Source organism: Centropristis striata, chromosome 17 (genome assembly GCF_030273125.1).
Source record: "Centropristis striata isolate RG_2023a ecotype Rhode Island chromosome 17, C.striata_1.0, whole genome shotgun sequence".
Lineage (NCBI taxonomy): Eukaryota > Metazoa > Chordata > Actinopteri > Perciformes > Serranidae > Centropristis > Centropristis striata.
In genome coordinates, this window is record NC_081533.1 from 20,343,545 (window position 1) to 20,363,629 (window position 20,085).

The 20,085-nt window shown below is 41.1% G+C and overlaps 1 long non-coding RNA gene across 1 annotated transcript in view; it reads left to right on the forward strand.

The window, feature by feature from the left end:
* The window catches only part of LOC131989546 (uncharacterized), a 169,465-nt gene that overhangs the window by 101,273 nt on the left and 48,107 nt on the right, over nucleotides 1–20,085 (forward strand). Inside the window, exon 4 of the long non-coding RNA XR_009395965.1 lies at nucleotides 12,791–12,814. This is a non-coding gene — a long non-coding RNA (uncharacterized LOC131989546). The remainder of the gene's footprint in view (nucleotides 1–12,790; nucleotides 12,815–20,085) is intronic.

The following is a 20,085-nucleotide window of genomic DNA, read 5'->3' on the forward strand; positions in this document are numbered from 1 at the left end:
ACTTCCACTTTCTGTAGGATTTTTTCTTTTATTCAACATGTCCAAACTAAACTAATGAATATAATGTGGCCTAAAAATATACTGTAGCTCTGCCTAACCTTCGAAAAGAGTTCCAGACTCTTTCTGTTCTTTTTTTGTGCCTCTATTCAGTTTCCTCAATTTCTTCTTGTATTATAAATCTCACCAATTTTTTATTCAGTACTTAAAGTGCTGTGAAAACCAGTTGTGTCCTCTGCAATTTCCCTGACAGCACTGTCATCCCACTGTGTGACACAACAATCCTCTTGACTTCTGCCACTAAATTCCATTGTGTTGTGATCAAATTTGTGATTTTTATTCCCTCTTTTGCTGATTATTATTTTTGCAGAGGCTTAACCTTTGTTTCCTTATTGTAAGTGCTTAACTTGGACTGGGAGGATTCATTTGCTGCATCATTCAAATAAATCTACCCTCCTATCCACTGAGATATCACACTGGTTAAGTCCCTTCTCCTTATGCCATGTGCAGCCTTGCTAGATTAGGACTGCATAATACTGTACTCCTCCTCGGCCCCAGCAATCCTCACTCTGTCTTTACTTTTCAATTTTCTTCAGTCAGTAGGTACAACCAAATTAAATGTACCTAACCGTGATTTTGTGGTCTTTTTCTAAAACACATTATGCTGTCATCATATGTTCCCTCGCTATCCATCCTAAAAGATAAAACTTGAATCGTAGGACAAAAATTCTCAGACATATACTGCCACAAGACAGGTGCTGTCCTCTCTCCGAGCGTACTTTGTTTATATCACATAATTCACTTCAAAAAACCTATTTGTCTTCTTTGGAGAACCAGCATTCATTAAATATAGTTCCCCTTCAGTAAGTTCAAGAGTCACAACTCACAAACAGCGGGATATAAAATCACGCCTCAGAGAGCCTGAAGAGGTAAAACGTCTGACTTTTTGTGATCTTGACAATGGATCTCGCTGGGGGCCATCAAATCCAGACAGCTCTCACAGAGGTATTCAGCAAAGCCCAGTATCCCGGCTAGTCCTCCCAAATAATCAGAACCATTTTGCGTGTTGGAAAAAAAAACAGGATGAGATTTGAATGCTGATTGAACACAGATGCTCAGGAGTGATAGTGACGGTCACAGGAGAGTGACTGTGTATACAACACAATAGGTACAACACAGAAAGGTCACACAAGCAAAGAGATAAAAAAAAACCCAATACCACCGCACAGCAAATGAGGTTGGAGAAATGGTGACCGAGTTAACCATGCCTCAGAATTTGTGCTAATTGCTAGTCCTGTGGGTGGTTGTTAGTGGGGAATGTCCACTGTTTATGTGTGCTTATATAAGCAATCAATGGCTTTAATTAGACTATTAGGTGGGATTTGGTCCCAGCGGAGTACTCCCAAGCCTGAAGCAGCCTTATTGTTTACCTCCCTGATTCCTGAATGTGCAGCACATTGGGAGGTTGGAGTATTGGAACGACTGATGCCATGCTTGGCTGTTTGCTTAGATTTTAGACACAAGAGTAGAGGCAATGTCTGACTCTGTCTTGGATTAGTTAGCAGGTTGACATCTGGCAGAACTCAAGGTCGATTATTTTAGCCACGTCAAAGCTGTGGCTCTAGGGATGGCACTGTCTATATGCCTTAAAACACTTTTGTCCTGATCAGGGTTCAACCTCCGGGTCTCAAAAAATTGAAGTCAATGTGCATGTGCCTTAAACCTGCAGTTTCTCTAATGACCAGCAGAAAGCAATTATGATAGTCTGGTTGTATGGAAGTCAATGAGAACATGACCCTACTTTTCATTTTATTTATTATCTTAGTTAACATTTTCCTAATGAGTTTATGGTCTTAAATGCTAGTTCAAAGCCTTGTTCAATACAGCATGATGTTCATTTGTTAAATTGTGGTACCATTTAAAGCAAATGAAACAATAAAGCATGGTATGCTTTACAGCAGGCATGTCCAATCTATTTGAGAAAGGGCCCTGTGGCTGCAGGTTTTCCTTCCAACCAAGCAGAAGCACAACAGACACGAGTCATTTAATCAACTGATCTCAGGGTTCGAACAGCCGATAAGTCGAATCAGGTGTGTTCTTGATAGGTTAGAACAAAAAACTGCAGCAGTATGGCTCTTCATGGAATAGTTTGGACATGCCTGCTTTAGAGCATGGCTGCCTTGTGATTGACAAGTCAAAATTCTAAACTCAAGGCTTCAAAATGGAAGTCCACAAACTTATCTACCTGTTTTATACCATATGTCTATGGTTCACGTTGAAATGTCAATGTTGAAATGACATTTTATACAGACTTTTCGAGCCCCCAGACAATAAAGTAATTTGACTTTGTTGATCCTCTCACTTTTCATTTAGTGGCACCATGAGATAAACATTATTGTTTTTAGTGATTTATCTCAACAACTACTGGATGCATTGCCGTTACATTTGGAGCAGATGGCCAGAGGATGAATTCTAATCAGTTCGTGATTCCCTGAATTTCCATCTAGTGCCATTTGTGATGAATGGCACCAGTGTTATGTCAGCATTCTGTTTTTGAGCTGTGAGCCTCTATTGTCTATTCTATTATGCGGCACAATGCTCTATTTACATTCGCCTGAATTTTGCTCCATTTTTCCCCCCAATTTCTTTTGAGACGCAGTGTTAGTCGATGGTGGCCTTTTACCTGAACCACTATAACAGTCTTGTAGATCCAATAACACTGCGTTTACTGAGCAAACATGCCGAAAAAACACTATGGCACTTCCCCATCTTCATATTCAATATTCCACATCAGGCACATTCACTGACCCCTCAGAAGTGAAACGCTGTGAAATAGGAAACCCTAATGCTGGTATTATTTTCAGGAGCCTTTTATCTTGAAGAGCTGGATTTTATATAAGCAACCAGGGTGACATGAAGAGGGGTTTTCAATGCTGGCTTTTATCCAGCAGGCAGGCACAGAGATGTATGGAGAGAAAGAGAGAGGGTAGTGATGCGGGATAGGTAATGAAGGGGGAAAGACAGAGGAGGGAGAGGAGGAGGAGAAAAAAAAGTCAGGATGAGCTCATAAAGAGACAAAGGCAGATATGGGAAAGAAAATATCCAGTTGAAAGAGCAAATGAGAGAGCAGTCAGAGCTGGGAGGTGGAGGGGAGCACTGTTATAACTTCATGCATGTTTAAGCAGAGAGGTAACATGAGTTAAATGCCCTGGAGATGTGGGAACCAGCGGCCAGCCGGGAGATGACACCAGGTGGACTGCATCTCCTGAGTGACAGAGGAAGTGAAGCCAAGTTACACCACAGAGTGGATAGATATGCACATGAATTAACCAAGCGGATACTATTTAAAAAAAAAAAAAATCTGTTTCAAATATTTATGAAAAATTAAACAAAAAATTTTTAATTTACTAGGTTTTCAAATGTAAGAATTTGCGACATTTCCTTATTTTCCAACATTTTCAGCCTGACTACGTCCATGTCTGTTGGTCAATGCGTGTATGGTTTGAAGTGAAATGTCTCGACAACTTTTGGATGTATTGCATACATCGATTGATGATACACACACTCCAATACTTTATAAATAGTTGATTAGGAAAAAAAATAAACGATTTCAAGATACAACTGGGGCTTTATTCACTACCTTCTGAAATGTCATAGGCTCAACCACTAAATGATTTATCATGAAAATAATCTGTGGAAAATGAACACATACAATCAGATATCTGGGTTATAGAGTTCAGATTTACAGTATTTTTTCAGATAAACATACTGTGCTCTGCGCCCATACTGTCCTGTCCTTCATTCTCTCTCCCATTGTCATCCACACACACACTCACACACAGACTCCCCTCGTTTCACCAGGGAAAATATCCACTGTCAGTGCGAAAAATAGAGTGGAACAGATGGCATCAGAATGATTGAAACCACCTACAATGGTTCCCACAAGTTCCCTATCTTTCTAGCCGACTCTCCCTCATTTGCTGACTATTTCTCTCTCTTCACCCTCCTGTTCCCACTATCTTGCCCAACTACACCCATCGTCTCTGGATGCATCATCCCAGCCTCTTCAATGCCATCCAGGCTCACAGGTCCTGCCAAAGAGGCTCAGGCTCACTGGAAGCCCCATGGCGCTACACAAAGTCAGCCAAGAGGAGAAAGCGAGGAGGGAGTAGCGTGAGGAAGAGAAGAAAGGTGGAGGAAAGAGGAGGCTCCGCCAACACGAAATCTTACTCTCATTTTAGCTGCGTTATTTTTAGCCCATCACATGGTTACATGAAAATATCAATGATTTTGCACCAAAGTATTTTGAATCATAGCTTCACATGCTCACAAAAATGAACTGAAACAAACATCTCTACATATGTACATGTTTTTTTGCTCCTGAAGCAGCCATCTTCTTGTTTCTGAACTATGTTCCCTCTCCTCTTTTTCTTTCTTCTCACCCCCATCAGCCTCGCCTCCCCACCTTATGTCATCACACCTCCCCAACTCCAGGCCTGAGCGCCAGTCATGTAAATGAGATAGTTAACAGATCAAAAGGCATGGTGAGGTATTTTTAATAGCAAAAGAGGTGTTGATTAGTGTCAGAGAAGGAGAGACAAGGCAAAGTGCAGGCAGCCTCTATTACACCCTGATGCTTTGAGACATATGTTGAAGTGTGTGTGTGTGTGTGTGTGTGTGTGTTTGTGTATATACACATAGACACAAATTAAGGAAATGTGTTTCTATGTGTGCACACTCTGGAATACATTTATATAATACCTACAGACATTTGTCTATGAGAGTGTGTGTGTGTGTGTGTGTGTGTGTGTGTGTGTGTGTGTGTGTCATCAAAGTGTGTGTACCTTCCCTCCGGGGGGATCATCGTTAATGCATAATACATAGCTCCATATTTCCGACTATAACAGCAATAATGTTGGCGCGCTGAGTTTATGAAGAGGAGATCAGGTGTAGGAGAAAGTGATTACAGGGCATAAACACTGCAACTGATATTGCTTTATTGTGAGAAGTAGCTGGCGTGGATGTGACAGTAGCTGAAGATGGCCCCGAAGAAGAGCGCCAGCAACATTGTTAATCAGTTCTTTACTGCAGTGATTGTCGGTAGTTACGGTGGAGTCACACGGCTAACGAGTTGTCCTGGCAAATTAAACTGAAGCTCAAATCAGGCTAAGTGTCAGACATGGAGGCATAAAGGCTCCAAATGTGTGTTAAGTCATTAAACTCTGGTATATGATGATGATCTGGCTCGCTCATGTTTATTTCTATATGCAATTTACGTCAACAATGGAGATTTATGAGTAGAACAGGGCAGCCTTCTTCCTCTGGTAATACACTTGATGATTGTGGAGTTAATTGCATTTTAGCTTGACACTAAGCATTGTGTGTAGCATTTTAATTAGACCTCTAAGGGATTGTTTTTTTTATTATTATTATTTTATAAGCGTCATGGTTACGTAACTCTTGTCTTTGAAATTTCATCCAGGACAAGATGAGACCCCAACTAGCTGTCCTTATCTCTGAATCTAAATTTGAATGCAGCCTTTAGATAAGGTCTAAATAAATAGCAGTTCAAAGCTGGCATATCAGTGGCTCTTCATTCTGCGTCCAGGGGCTTGCCCGCATGCTTTTGCCCGTGTCAGAATTTTCATCTTCCCATTCTCCCCAGCTGCTTCCCTTCGCACGGCTCTCTCCCCCTCGCTCACACAGATGGCAGAGGGGTCGAAGCACTTTAATGAATTTTCAAAGGAGCTGCATTGGCAATATTAAAAGGAGCTCAAAAACTTAAACACGTCTGACACCAGAGTCACATGCATGCGCGCAATGACATGGCCATGCACATATAAAAGGGTACAAACATCCACTCTCTCTAACACACATGAGTGGATACACAGCATGCCACGCACACACAAATACTGTACACACCATTATTACTTTCTTCACAAACCAATAACATCCACAAACAGCGAGAGAAAATACCACTACCTACACACCGGTCGACATTCTTAATTAACTCCATTAGAATGACAGACACCCTCTGGAAGGTCAAAGGTCAATTTTAATGATGAGCCTACATATGGCAGCCACCGTGTTGCCTTGCAAGGAAAACGAGCACCACTTCTGCTGATCCATCTGTCCCGTGGTAATGACTGCACCTGGCCTCACATGGGCCAACGCACACAGGTACCAGAGCTCTCAGAACTAGCTCGGTGCACAGAGGGAAACACAATTAAAAAGCAATAAGCACGCTCACATCTCGCGGCCACATTGTTTACTCATTATGTCTAATTATCTATTTGAGTCAGAGATTTAAAAGACTCCTTTGTACAAGCTTTTTAGACAGTCAGCGTGAGCGTTTATGGTGCAATGAGGCCAGAAGCAACTGTGATCTTGGACCTGATGAATTTCATTTGGAAATGCAGTCAATTGTCAGGCGTGTCCTCATGACCTATGTTAATGGTTTTCTTGTTGCAAGAGGCCAATGTTTAGGAACCTGATTTGTGAGTTGAGAGTGAAGTGTCAAACATCATTAAAGCCTCTCTGTTTTTGTTTGTCCTACTCACGCTAGAGCCCGGAGGAACCACTCCAATCCAGGCCTCTTTTAGCTGGCCTTGATCGCGCCAGTCGACATACGACTGCCTGTAGGGTTTCCCCCCCTACGTCTTCACAAGTGGCTGATATGAAGGGCTAAACCAGTGCTGCACTGCCATAGGCATCAAGGCTATTGCCTCTCCCTCCTTTTATTTCTTCCTCTCTATTGTGTCCTTCCGTCTACTTCTCCCCAGGCAAGAGAGTTTTTATCCCACCTCTACGTAGCTGAACTCAGGGTCAGAACTCAGCACAGAGCCCACGGGTCTCTGATCTGCCCAACTTCTGATCAGTCATCAAGGTCTGCCAGGCAGAATTCTTTAAAAAGCTGCATTTGAAAAAAGCCCCTTAAATCCAGTCTGTTTTTTTTAACACAAGAGGGTGGGCAAAGCCCTTGGGAAGATACATCAGACCATGGCTGCATTTGATTTATCTCTGTTCTTTCATTTCATTTCTTTCCTATCTATACTTACAGCAAAGCAGATGGCATTAGGGTAAAAACCCATGCTCTCTTTTTAACCTCCTCCAGATATATAACTCTTTTTGCTGCAATTGTTGGAGAAACAATTATAAATGATTTCATATATAAAATCAATTAGTTATTAGCTTGTCTGTCATCATCTAATTTGACTCTAGTCTGACCTGAGGGGAACAACATAAAAAGGGAGTTTTGTAGATGTGGGTATTGAGAGATACAGAGCGATGGTGTAGCGCTTCTGTTTTCAAACAGGAGACAGCTGCAACGACGAACAGAACATCTGTTGCGGTGCTAACACAAGCATGCCTCGTTCCTGCACTGTCATGCCTGAGCATCCTTTAAACTGGACAGCGCTGAGTCTGACAACCGCCTGATGAAGTTTGGAGTTTCTATATCTGCGCTCATCAGGCTGTCACTCACAAAGTACTTATTCACACCTCGACTTGAAGAGAGATTAAAAACAAGTGAGCAATATTTTTTTTCCCCAATCAAAGAACAGCCTTAGTTTTGGAGCCAATCTGGCTTCTTGTCTGACTTGTGTAAACTTCTAGATTCTTCTGCAGTCTGTGTGAGCCCAGGCCATCTGTAGCCTCCGTCAGTGCCTCTCTAATTCTTTGTTGCAACAGAAAAAAAGAAGCAATGTTTATATCAGCTCAGATGGAAGGGTGCGAGCTCTCTCAGTACCATTGATAACATGGCAGCACTGTTCTCTCTTCTGCAGTGTCTCTTTCACACCTTCTCCCTTCGCTCTCTGTGCATTGATGCCTTTTTGCAGTTAGCTGGAGGTTGGCCAGCCAGAGCCATTTTGTCCCATTATGTGGTACTGTAAAAAAACAGCTGCTCCCATTCCACACTGGTGACTAGGTTAAATGGTGACACAAGGAACACGGCCTTTTCCGTCATGGTCGAAATTGAGCGACAACAGGCGCTGGGGGTTCCACTGTTCCTTCTCGGGCTGCCTTCCAGCTCCATTGCTTTTGATTTCCAATTAGCAGCCATTCAGTCCTGCAGCCATTTTAGAGACAGAACTCTTGCTCTCTCTTACTCCCTCTTGCTCTGTGTGTGTGTTTTCATTGACATGTTTCCATGTGCTACTGAAATAAAAAATGGCCAGTCACCGATTAACTTAACTTAATCCATAAACAGCACCGTAGAGCTTGTGAAAAGAAAAGAAAAAGTCCATTGCAGTGAATGGTTGAGTGCATGTGCAGTATAGTTAGAGCTATGATTGTTTTCAGCTTGCACCATCTTCAATGTAAGCTGCTCTATCATTTATTAAACTGGCCTTTGTGTTTGTTTTCTTGGCCTCCCAAAAACAGTCTACACTTTAAAAATAAGTGGTGGAATTTATCGAATAACATAAGGTCGCAAAGGTATTCACATCTTCTTTTAAAAAGGAAACGTTAGCCTACAATTATAGTCATTATTTTTACAGGAATATAAAAGGTTTAGTATACTTCAACTAAAACATTAACAAGCTATTCACTACCAGTATACTGTATGTGGGCTGTGAGTGCACTTATAAATCAAGTGTTTATGCGTGCTAAGGATAATATAGCAAACCATAAATGTTACATTTTATAGTTCATTTCCCTGTTAAAACAAGGAGGAAGTGTCTTGCAAAATGACACTTGTAGATAAAGAGGGGAGAGATTTTTAGAATGAAAGAAAAGATAAGAGCTACTTAAGATACTTATCAACTGCAAAATAATACAGCTTTCTCTGTTCCCTCAGCTGACCTCAAAGCCAAATTTGCTGCCAATCTCATCACCTTCACTCCTTCATCTCTGAGGAGGTGAAAATTGGAGGGATGCGTGAGTGTAGTCTAAAACTGTATGGGCGAGAAAGGTTTTGACATAATTTCCAGTGGCTGGCGAAGAATAATTGAGTCACTAGTGATGATTAAGAACCCCATCAAACCCTCACAGATATATTGTGGTCATTTGTGTAATGGGAGATAAAAATCCTAATTTTTATGGACATTTAAGGCCAAATCCAAAAGATGATGAATTATTTCTCAGCTAATTATTGGAGTGATGCATGATTTGTGAGCTCTGCATAGAAAACCTGCAAATTATGAGCAAATCATCATTATACACTGACCCTGATATTGTACCAGTTTAAAAGTGTTATATCAGTATTACCGGTAGTCTTTATCCTATTGTTTGTAGCATCCGTGAAACTAACACACAGTGATCATATATTTAAGTAAAAACAGATACAACACCAATGCACAGGGGATAATCTCCATTTATCAATAGGTGTGGCTGCAGTTGGCTGTCAGTTCCAAACAAACCAGCTCCTTCCACTCCCTTAAAATGCAGTGTTGTCCCCACCGTGGTGCACTGACTGTTATGTGATGAATGAGGAAAGTCAAGACTGGCTGTGTCAAAAAGAATCTCCCTTGGGGAAACTGATGTCCTTGTCCAAGAACCGCAAAGTCTCAGAGGACTGAATATACAGAGCTGCAAATAGCCCACCAAGGGCAGATGATGTCTCTCTAAGTTTAATCCAAATTTCTCAACAAAGTGTAATGTCTGTCACCATGTTTTCTTTACACACCAGTAGTTTTATAACAGAAAGACAATATGTACATACTGTAAATACCAAATGTGTTGATGCATTTTACAAGATGACAGTTGCATAGCAGTTTGATTTACAGGCTGGATGAATATCCTATTAACTCAGTACAGACGAGGCCACATATTCAACTTGTTCATAGTTAGTACCTCATTTTTTTTGGCTTGGACTGTTGTGAAGTTTGTCAGCAGGATGACAGAAAAAACTACTGATTTGGAAGGGTGTAGCACGCACAAAGGAAGAACCCATTACATTTTGGAATAGATCTGAATCACCAGCTGGATAAAGAAATGTTTTATTCACTTTGGTAAATAATGCAAGATAGGGCATTCATGCTGCATTCATATGATGTCAGAATAATCATGAATTCCTGATCAGGAAAATTCATGTAGTTGCCTCCTCAAGTAGGACCAACACATTTTTGTACATATTTTATGGCTCGCCTGATATGTTTCCTTTTGATATTCGTTGACAGCCATCAATGTGTGATTTCAAACAGTCTGAGCAATACACACATGCGTCCTTGTTGTTTCCATATTACAACTTAAAGCTCATGAAGCTACAGAATTTCCGAATAATGGCTTCCCAACTCGGAAAATAGGCTCATTGAAACAGCATGTGAATGCACCATTGGCCTAGGCAGAGGTGCCAGTACCATTCTTGTTTGATATGGGGCTACATGTGTAGTTGTGATAGAATTTCAAAGTCTTATGAACTCCAGAAACATCCCAGTGTACTGCTTCCCCAACCTATATTGGGATAAGAGAGACATGGTGAGCAACAGCAGTATCAAGGGAAAATTGCCTAATAAAACTGTCACATCACATACAAGAAAGAAACCCCTTTAATCAGGAAGCAAACTCGAAGGGTTCATGGTGTGGCTGCCAGTTACTCATCTTGGCATAGCCATTTCTGCCTTATTGCAATGGGTAGCCAAAGCAAAACATGACAAAATTGAGTCCATGCCTTCACTTAAACCCATGTCTAAGCAGTGATATGCTCACTATGTTACATCACATAGGCTTTTTGTAATTCCCCCCAGCACTGACCACTCCAAACATCCCCAAATCCCTCTTGTCAATATAGAAAAGACAACACGAGGAGCGGACTTCTCGGCTTTTCTTTGCCTTGTCAAAAGTTTCCATATCGTGTTGTGGGTTCTACACAGCATAACTAAGACCCTGGAAGCAGCTTATCTGCTTAAAACAGGAGGGTGAGAGAGGGTGAAAAAAGTGTCTCCGTCTTCCATCTTTTTCCTGGTTCACAGAGTGGGTTTATTGAAGCCACCAGAGCTTTGGTTTCTCCCTCTAGATTCCCCCTCCGCCATCCCCGCTAGTCTAATCCACTTAGGCCCACGCTACCTCCACTGCTTTTGATTGGCCAGGCTTCCAAATTTCCACCATAGGACTGAGAAAAAAATCAATAATCTTCACTGCACTGCAAAAAGTGCCTCTATTAAAAACCCAAAATGTGATTAGATGAAGAGAAATATGGAATGTTCAGGTTATTCAGCTTTCGTTTTTGGCCAGGGTGTCTCAGCTGTAGAACATTTCGGGAGTCTTTCTTGCTGAGTCGAATTTTGATACAATTTTGGAGTGATTATAGCCACCATGGCTATCTGGTATTCACACTCTATGCCAGAATGCATCAACTTCAGAACTTTGCCACATTCCACTCGTCTCCTCTCCATTTTTATTGTTGTCTTTCATTGCAGTCCCTTCAAGTGTCTTGGTCTCTTACTCAGTCTCTACCTAACAACACTGATGCTAATGTCATTGAAACCCCAGGTGCTTCTAGTGGCTCTTGAAGTCTGACATCAGTCCCTGCCACCCCCCTCCCCTGGGTCCAATTTTCCCGGCATGAAGCTTCAAGGTCCTCAGCTGAGCTCTCTGTTTAGCAACAACAGTAGCAGCGAGTGTGAATGTGTGTCAGACAGAATGGTAATGAGCGTCCCAGAGATTGAACCCCAGTCTTCCCCCCTCTCCCTGAAAATAGATTTGTTCTCACGAGCAAAACAGATATTGTAATCACACTCCCCCCATCGTTGATCCCCTAGGGATTTGTTGCATGCACACCAAAAATGTAAATGAATGCAGGGGGATAGACATCATCGGTGATAAATCATATTACTGGCAAAATCTGCTTAGCAACACAACTAGATTGCACTGGTAAGCAACTGCAACTCAGGTTTAGTCCTGAGTCTACTATTCGCTCACAGTACACCCAGTTATTGTCAGCTCCCCCATTTTCTTGTTTTATTGCACATTTACAAGAAAGCAAAACTCTGCTTTAGAAGAGTACGTTCGTAGAGGGACTACTTTAATTGTAAAAACAGCATGCTGTAATGGAAATCCAGTATATATATTTCTCATGCTGCCACAGAGTTGGTACTGGAAAGTGAAGGAAAGGAAAGTGCAGGTCTTATCCTCTACTTTTCGATAAAATCTTTGGAGATATGACTGTCAGGAAAGTGACAGTGAAAATGTGGCTAAATATTATATGGTTTTTTGTGTGTGTACTGGTTCATTGTTTGTGTCGGGGCAACCCTAGGGTCTTTGCGGGCAGTGCGGGACTGCTATTTTATTATGCCATTGGAACCTTGGATGCCTGCTGTCAAACTAACAAGCTTGGGGAAATGTAGCAAAGGTCGAAGCGCACAGGGTGAGAGATATCTGAGGGCTACTAAATTACCTCAGAGACAAATCGAGAGATGGGAAACACCTTGGTACATGTTTGTGTGTGCACATTTGTTTGTTCAGTGGTTATGTTACACTGGTGCAAAAGGCTTGTTGGTAATAGTTTAGGCTTTTGCTTTCATCCTCTCTGCCTCCAACCTGAAAATCTTGAAACACTGACAAATATTAATGCAAGTTGTGCAAACTTTGGATCCTCTGGGGAAACTATCTCAGACGTTTCATGTCCCTCGATTAATAAATGATGTCCCACTCTTGACAGGGACTATTCTTAACCCCCAGTCGGTACAATGCTGGGACACCATCATTTTTCAGGAGCGCTAGTGACAGCCTCAGCCTGCATTGAAGTTTAGCTTGCTGTACATTGTAATTTGCTGACGTTTCTCTTCTCTCTTTCTCTCCCTCTTATTTTCCCCCATTCCCTTGTTCCTTCTTTTCCCCAATGGCCCGCTTACAGATGTGACCAACTATTCCACACTAGGTAAGACTCATTTCATTTTTCATTGCACAGTCCTCAAGACCGAGAGTCATGTTTGAGTTGTCATGTGTGTTTGGGAGTGATGTGAATGCATAAATATGGAAGAGGGTTAGATGGGGGGGAGGAGTCGAAGCAGCACCAAGATGCTGCTGTTTGCTCAGTAAGGTATGCAATGCTCTGCAGTCCCCACCCATCCCGTTTTCCCACATGTGTGTATAGGAATACACAATGGTAGCTTTTTTTCTGGCAAGTGGATTGTGTGCTCTGTGCCTTCAATTTGAATTTTATTCAAATGAGAATCAAATGGCCCAGATTGTTCAAAGAATACGCCGGCAGTGTTGACTTAAACAAGCATAGCACGGATGGTGTCTGTTTCCACACTGTGGTGGGTGGGTGGAAATATCTCATATGGTAAGCTGTGAATGCGTCCGCTGTTCCAAACTCCACATGTCAACATGAAACCCCTGGTAGTGTGGACACCAACAGTGTCCATATGGTGACATAGCCTTGAATATCGTGTTCTAAGGGGATAACTTAACAAATGTCTCTCAGGAACCTTCTAATCTTTTTCCCTTTATACTCTCTTCATAGAAGGCTCAAGAGATGTAATGCACTTTCACACCAGTACTTCAGTACAAATCCACAAGCGGATTGCCTAAAAATAGGGTAGGTCAGGTATACAGGAAGAGGCTGTACCTGAGTCAGGTTGGTCTGAATATCCTGTGCACTCTTTATAAGACCTCAATAGTGATGTTTAATTGTTAAACAAATTAATGAACAGCTCGTACATTGCAGGGCTCCATTGTTTAATTATTAGCCATCAAACTTTTATGATAAAATACCTCACAGCTGGGAATAACATTCGATCCTGATTTCATATCAGACAACATTTTTTTCTAGGAAGGGAGTTGATGAGGACAAGACTTTTTTTTTTTTTGGCCATATGTCAAAATGACGCTTTTCCTCATAATGGTGGTAAACAGCAGCACAATGGCTATGCAAGCACACCCCAGATTGTATCAGAGGTGATGAACAAGGCTGACAACAGACCAGCAGGCTTGGTGAACTGGGGAACAATTGAACTCTGGTTGAAACAAGCAAACCCAGTTTGAAAACGACCCTAACTGTTGTAAACCAAGACGATTATAGCATCCTATGTTTTGCCAGGCTGTTTCTAGAGACACTCAGCGGGCTGCAGGAGTGTGATAGAGGTCAACTGCATGATTGAATCTACAATAGTAGGGCTGCAGACCAGGACAGCAGGACCTTTCAACACTACCCATGGCTCTGAGCATCTGTTCATAAGGTGAAAATCAATCATCTCATCTTCGACGTGGAGCTAGTGAATTGGACAAATGTGAGAAAAGTGGCGAACCTTGATGTTACTTATTGTTAGGTGTTTGGTCTGAGACACACAGTTGTTCTCAATGCACTTGACTTTTTGTACTTGGGCAGTTTTTGAAGACTGCCACCTCATTGTGTAATTGAAAACCCAGTGCCATGCCACTACACTAGCACAGTTTGGCTGCCCGGCAGAGCATCTGTAAGCAGTTCTGGTCCGGCTCTCAACTCTTTGAGGCAGGCGCTGGCTGACTGCTCGGAAACAGAAAACCCCTGGCTAGCTGAGAATAATAAGTACCCATGGGAAGCTGCCAGATGGACATTTACTGTGAGCCTAGCTGGAGAGGGAGAAATCTGTCAAACATCACACTAGGCATCTGTGGGGGAGCAGTGCAGGTTCACGTCCACTATGTCGGATAAGAGGAGTGCTCTTTGTCAAGACTAAAAGCTGTTAGATTTTTAACACATCACATCGAATTGATGCATTTACCTTCTTTCAAGGTCAGCAATTCACATTATAACACCACCTGTTACAGTGAAAGCTTTAAATAATGTCTAGATAATGGATACTTTAAAGATGTTTATCATATGATAGCAGTGGCCATCGCAGATGCAGTCACTAAGTGCTGCGGAATAGATTTCTCCATTTAACTCAAATTTTATTCCTATTTCCAGATATTCAGTAGCTATTAATTAACACTAAAATCAATTTGCAGCCAGATTGTGCTGTGCTACTGATGTAAAAAAAAGAGGGATAAAGATCTTAATGTTATGCTTGCAGAGTTTCTCTGAAATATTGGTGTCTGTCCCCATCATGGAATAATAAGGCAAAAGCATGTTTCTGCCTTAGATACTTCTTGAAGCCCAGTCTTTTGACTCGGAGTAGAAATGTCCAGTATCTTCTTTTTTTTTGTTCATACACACTTCAAAACAAAGCTATCGGCGAGGAATTACAATTGGCTCATTATACTCTCTGAGGAAACTCAAGGGCTTCAGAGCTGGTAAGGAGAGGGAGAATGAGAGAAAAAGAGCACAAAGAGTTCATCCCAGTATCGTCAGCAGTGAAATAGGACCTTGGTTCTCTTAGACAAGCTGTGCACCAGTTATTATTGCATTATGTCTGGCAGCCCTCCTCTCAGACAGGAACTGAGCCACACTTGATCAGTGATATGACACTGGCACAGAAGAGAGTGATTGCTGGCTGCTCAGTTAAGCAAATACCATTATGCTGTTGAAGTCTAAAAGTAGATCTGTGCTTGGTAAAAAAAATATAAAAGACCAACCCGGACAGTATCCAAAGCACTGGTAGCTTTGTAATACTCAGGAGTGGATTCTTCTGAAATGGTTCTGGTTTATTCATCTCTCAGAGGACAAGAACAATGCTATTTACAGATAATACAACACTTTCAAGTCTCCATCTGGATTTCTCATGCTCTGGAAAAATGCTGTTACATAGTGTTTAAAATATGAAGAAAAATAGCTTAGTTACAAAAATTTGTCGTGATATTTTGTAAAGTCCATACAGTGAAGGTATGGGGTTTTTGATAATCACGTGCAATATCTATGATAAATAAATAAATATTACAGTGAGATGATTTTAATTGGCCGATAGTGGCCAATCACAGATATATTACTGCGTTGCTAAATATAGTCTACTTACAATCAAGAATGAGAGACAAGAAGCTGCTCTCAGTGACGTCAACCCAATGATGTCATTCAACACAAGTGATGAGAGCTCAAAGTTTTTGAGGCAAAATACAACCAGCATTATGAATAAAGTATACATTTGCATTCTGAAACATTAAACAGCAAATCTGACAATTGATTGCACCCATTTGGCCTATACATTATTACATACATAGGATTATAATGTTAATGTAACATGTATATATCGGCTAATATAACAAGATCAGTATTGTTTACTCCTTAATATTATCATTCCCAAAACTCCAGTTTCTATCTGGCTCTATAATTCAGTTGTGTATATAGAGGTGCTGCCCTCCTACTTTCTAAAGAGAGAATCCATAAGTCAAAGTGGTACATAACAGAATATATGTTTTAGCAATGATCTGGAGTTCACAGCCCTCACAGGAATGCTTGTACAGAGAGCAAGCGAGCAGTCATAACCCCAAACCATTAGAGAACAACCATAGCTTGTTCCTGTGGTGGGTCTTAATATTAGCGCTTTCTTTCTTTTAGCTTTGCCCTCTGGGTAACGGGCCATTTCACTAATGGTGAGTTTCTCGAGCATGTCAAAAGCCTCCTGGCATTATCAAAAGCTCTTGAGGGGGAGCTTAAAGTTGCTGTATGTTGATTTCATTTTTCCACTCTTTTTCTTTTTTTTTTCAAAGAATAACTACTGCCGGGTAAGTTATTAAGGAGAAATGTGACTGATAGCTTGTTAGCATGATTTTGCATACATTCGACAGTAATTAGACATGAGTGACAGATTCACAGAGTATTCACATTTACAGCCGCCTCTGAAAAATCTGCTTACATTGCATTATGTTAGCGGAGCGTGTCACTCCTCGCCTCTTATTTTTGATAGGTGACGTCGATATTTTCATAATTACTCATCATGGCAGATGATCGCACATGCAACTATCCATACTGTGCACATATATGCTTTAAAGATGTTGTGCAACAGTAATTTAGGCAGACACATCATGCAGAGTCATGTACACTTGGACGCCCCTACCCTTGCAAGTGAAGCGGTGCTGCTGTTAATACGAACAGATGGCTTATCTTTAACTTTATCAGTGGTGGCAGTGTCACCAGCAAACGCGATAAGTTGCTCCAGTGCCTGGGGAGAGCCGCATCCATCAGTAGCTAACAGCATATGGTGAAGGCACATTAAGGTGTCCTCTCTCTCTCTCCCTGCCTTCCTGTTCTATAAGTGCTCTTGCAGCCAAGCATCAGATGCTCACTTCACAGGATAAAGTGTGTGTGTTTATGTGTGTGCTGAGGGGCAATGGGCACCCAATTTGAGATCTTGTGCTGCATGTTTGATCTGTTTTATGCGATTTCAAAGCTCTGCAGTCATTTATTTACTTATTTATTTATTATCATGGCAAGGATTAGGGTTGGCCCCAGCTCCCTAACCCTTTCTACCATCCTTCATTCCATTTATTTATTTATTTATTTATTTTTGGCTTGTTTATGTCTTTAACAAGATCTTAAACGCGGCTGTTGCCGGGCATGGTAAAATAAAAAGTGTTTTTTTTTCTTTTAATTTGGAGAGAAATAAGGCAATATCAGCATCTACGTCTGTGTCAAGGAGGTGTTGTTTTTCCTCTCTCACCCACTAATAACAACCTCCATCGCCATACCAACCTAACCACCCTAGGAAGACACTCTATTCCAACATTGGAAGGAAAGCGTGTTTACCAAACCCTCCATGTGTTGCATTCCTACATTGAGCTGAATGTCAATCAAAGCCTTGTTTGCTTGAGCAAGTGGCTCAGTCTTCCACAGACCAACATGACAGCATGCTGCTGGACACAAATCAGATGCGCTACAAAAATTGCCACATCTCTCCTGAGGCATACACAAATTGTTACATTTTGGGATGTTTACAGTACTTAACATACTAGACGACAGTACATTTATTATGAACATCAATGCCTTTATGTTTCTAAAGGCAGCGAAAATAAAAAGCCTAATTGTTTAAGTTCTAAGGACTAGTGACACCTCGCCTGAAGGCCTGTGCCTTATTCTCACACTGACGACATTCCTTCTTATTTTACAGGACTTAATATTGTGCAAGAATCACCTCCAGTGCTTTTTAAATACACTCTCTTTCTCACTTTCAGTTTTGACATCCCTTTTATGCTTAGTTTCAACTCATGTATAAAACCCCTGATATGTCACAGCATGCATCCCACCCAGAACCCTCTAGCCTTCCCTTCTCTATTGTTAATTCCATGTTGACGTCTCTCTAATAAGCAGCGTTAATTAGCCTGCTTTTCAAAAATATAATTTTCTATTGTGTCTTCGGGGTTTGGTCATTAAATGAACAAAGGCAGTCAAACGACTGACACAATAGGCTCAGCTGATTAAGGGTGCAGCCGTAACAAAACTTGGTTGAGAAATAATCAGTGAATCTATTTGATTCTACATCATCCTGTTATCTCTTGATGGCGAGGCAATTTGTGCTCGGGACACATTTCTCAAGAACAGAAAATGTAAAATGTTCAACTTTAAGATAAGGTTCCTCCTCATATATTCACATACTATTTCTACAGGGAAGATGCTGCTAATATGCTGCTGTTCTTAAGGCCTAAAGCTCCTTGTATTACCAAGCAACTCTGTAGGGATATCAGCTGAAGTCATATGGTCTCCTTTGAGACAGCATCTGGCCCAAGTTGGCTGAAGCATCCCATATCCATTTTGGCAGAACATTTGAGAATGATGAAGACCACTGGACAGAATCCATGGCCTTGCTTCTCTGAAGGTTGAATGTCAGAGGTCGTTGGGTGGCCAACCCATCTGCCGGCCTGGCACTGCAACATACAGTACAGGCTGCACGTTGGTAATAGAGTGGCATGTTTCGTGGGTGTCACAGCAGAGACAGGCTGTTTGCATAGCCTGCTCAGATGTATACTCTGCAGCTACATCAGAGCATTGCATTCCAACAGATTATGTCATTGTCACGGCTTTGATTACCAATGTTTTGACTGTCACGAAATGACAGTAATTAATCTGCCTTTACTAGGTTACCGTATTTTCCGGACTATAAGTCGCTCCGGAGTACAAGTCGCACCAGCCATAAAATGCATAATAAAGAAGGAAAAAACATATATAAGTCGCACTGGAGTATAAGTCGCATTTTTGGGGGAAATTTATTTGATAAAATCCAACACCAAGAACTGACATGTCATCTTGAAAGGCAATTTAAAATAAAAATAGAATAGAGGCAACAACAGGCTGAATAATTGTACGGTATGCTTACGTTACATGACACAACTGAGAACGTGCCTGGTATGTTAACATAACATATTAAGAGTTATTCAGATAACTATAGCATAAATAACATGCTAAGAAATTTACCAAACCATCCGTGTCACTCCAAAAAAAAACTAAAATCCAATGAAATCTTCATCCTCTGTATCACTTTTAAACAACTCCGCTAACTCTGGAGGTAGAAGATGCGGCGCTTCTTCTTCTACGTCGCTTACGTCAGACTCATCCTCATACTCGGCCTTGAGCGCCCTCTTGCGGTTTAGTGTGAAAATAACATGTGAAATGATATACCGGTAATAATGTGCTAATAATTTCACACATAAGTCGCTCCAGAGTATAAGTCGCACCCCCGGCCAAACTATGAAAAAAACTGCGACTTATAGTCCGGAAAATACGGTAACAATCTAATTAAGACATATGCTTAATATTCTTAAGGAATATCACAGCAAACCATAATTGAAATCAGTCTGCACTGGATGGAAGTAAAGCTGGGCAATATATTTATATTATATCCATGTTGTAATTTGAGGTTTTCATGTTAGTTTTTAAAGGCTGAATTACAGTCAAGTGACATGATAGACATCATAGTAAAAAAGTAAGTACGTAAGTTAGAATGTGATCAGGATGTCACAAAAAAAATGTGGCTGAAACACCACTTGTGTAAGCTGTATAAAAAACTTCTAAAGGATTATATTTCAACTTGTCTCACATAACCTTCAATGTAGAAGTCCTTGGTTCTGTCTCTCGTGTTTGATTTTCTTTTTATATCCATTGCTAAACTTCAAATTTTGACATCATTCAGAATAAAGGATTTACAACTATATACATAAAAATGTGCATTTGGAGCATCAAAAAATGGCTCAATATATGAAATTGTTTCTTCTTTTTAATTACCTTTCACAGTGCAGTAAGCATCACTGCACCAGGGTTCGGGGCAGCAAAAGCTGTAGAGGCTGCACCGTATTTACCCA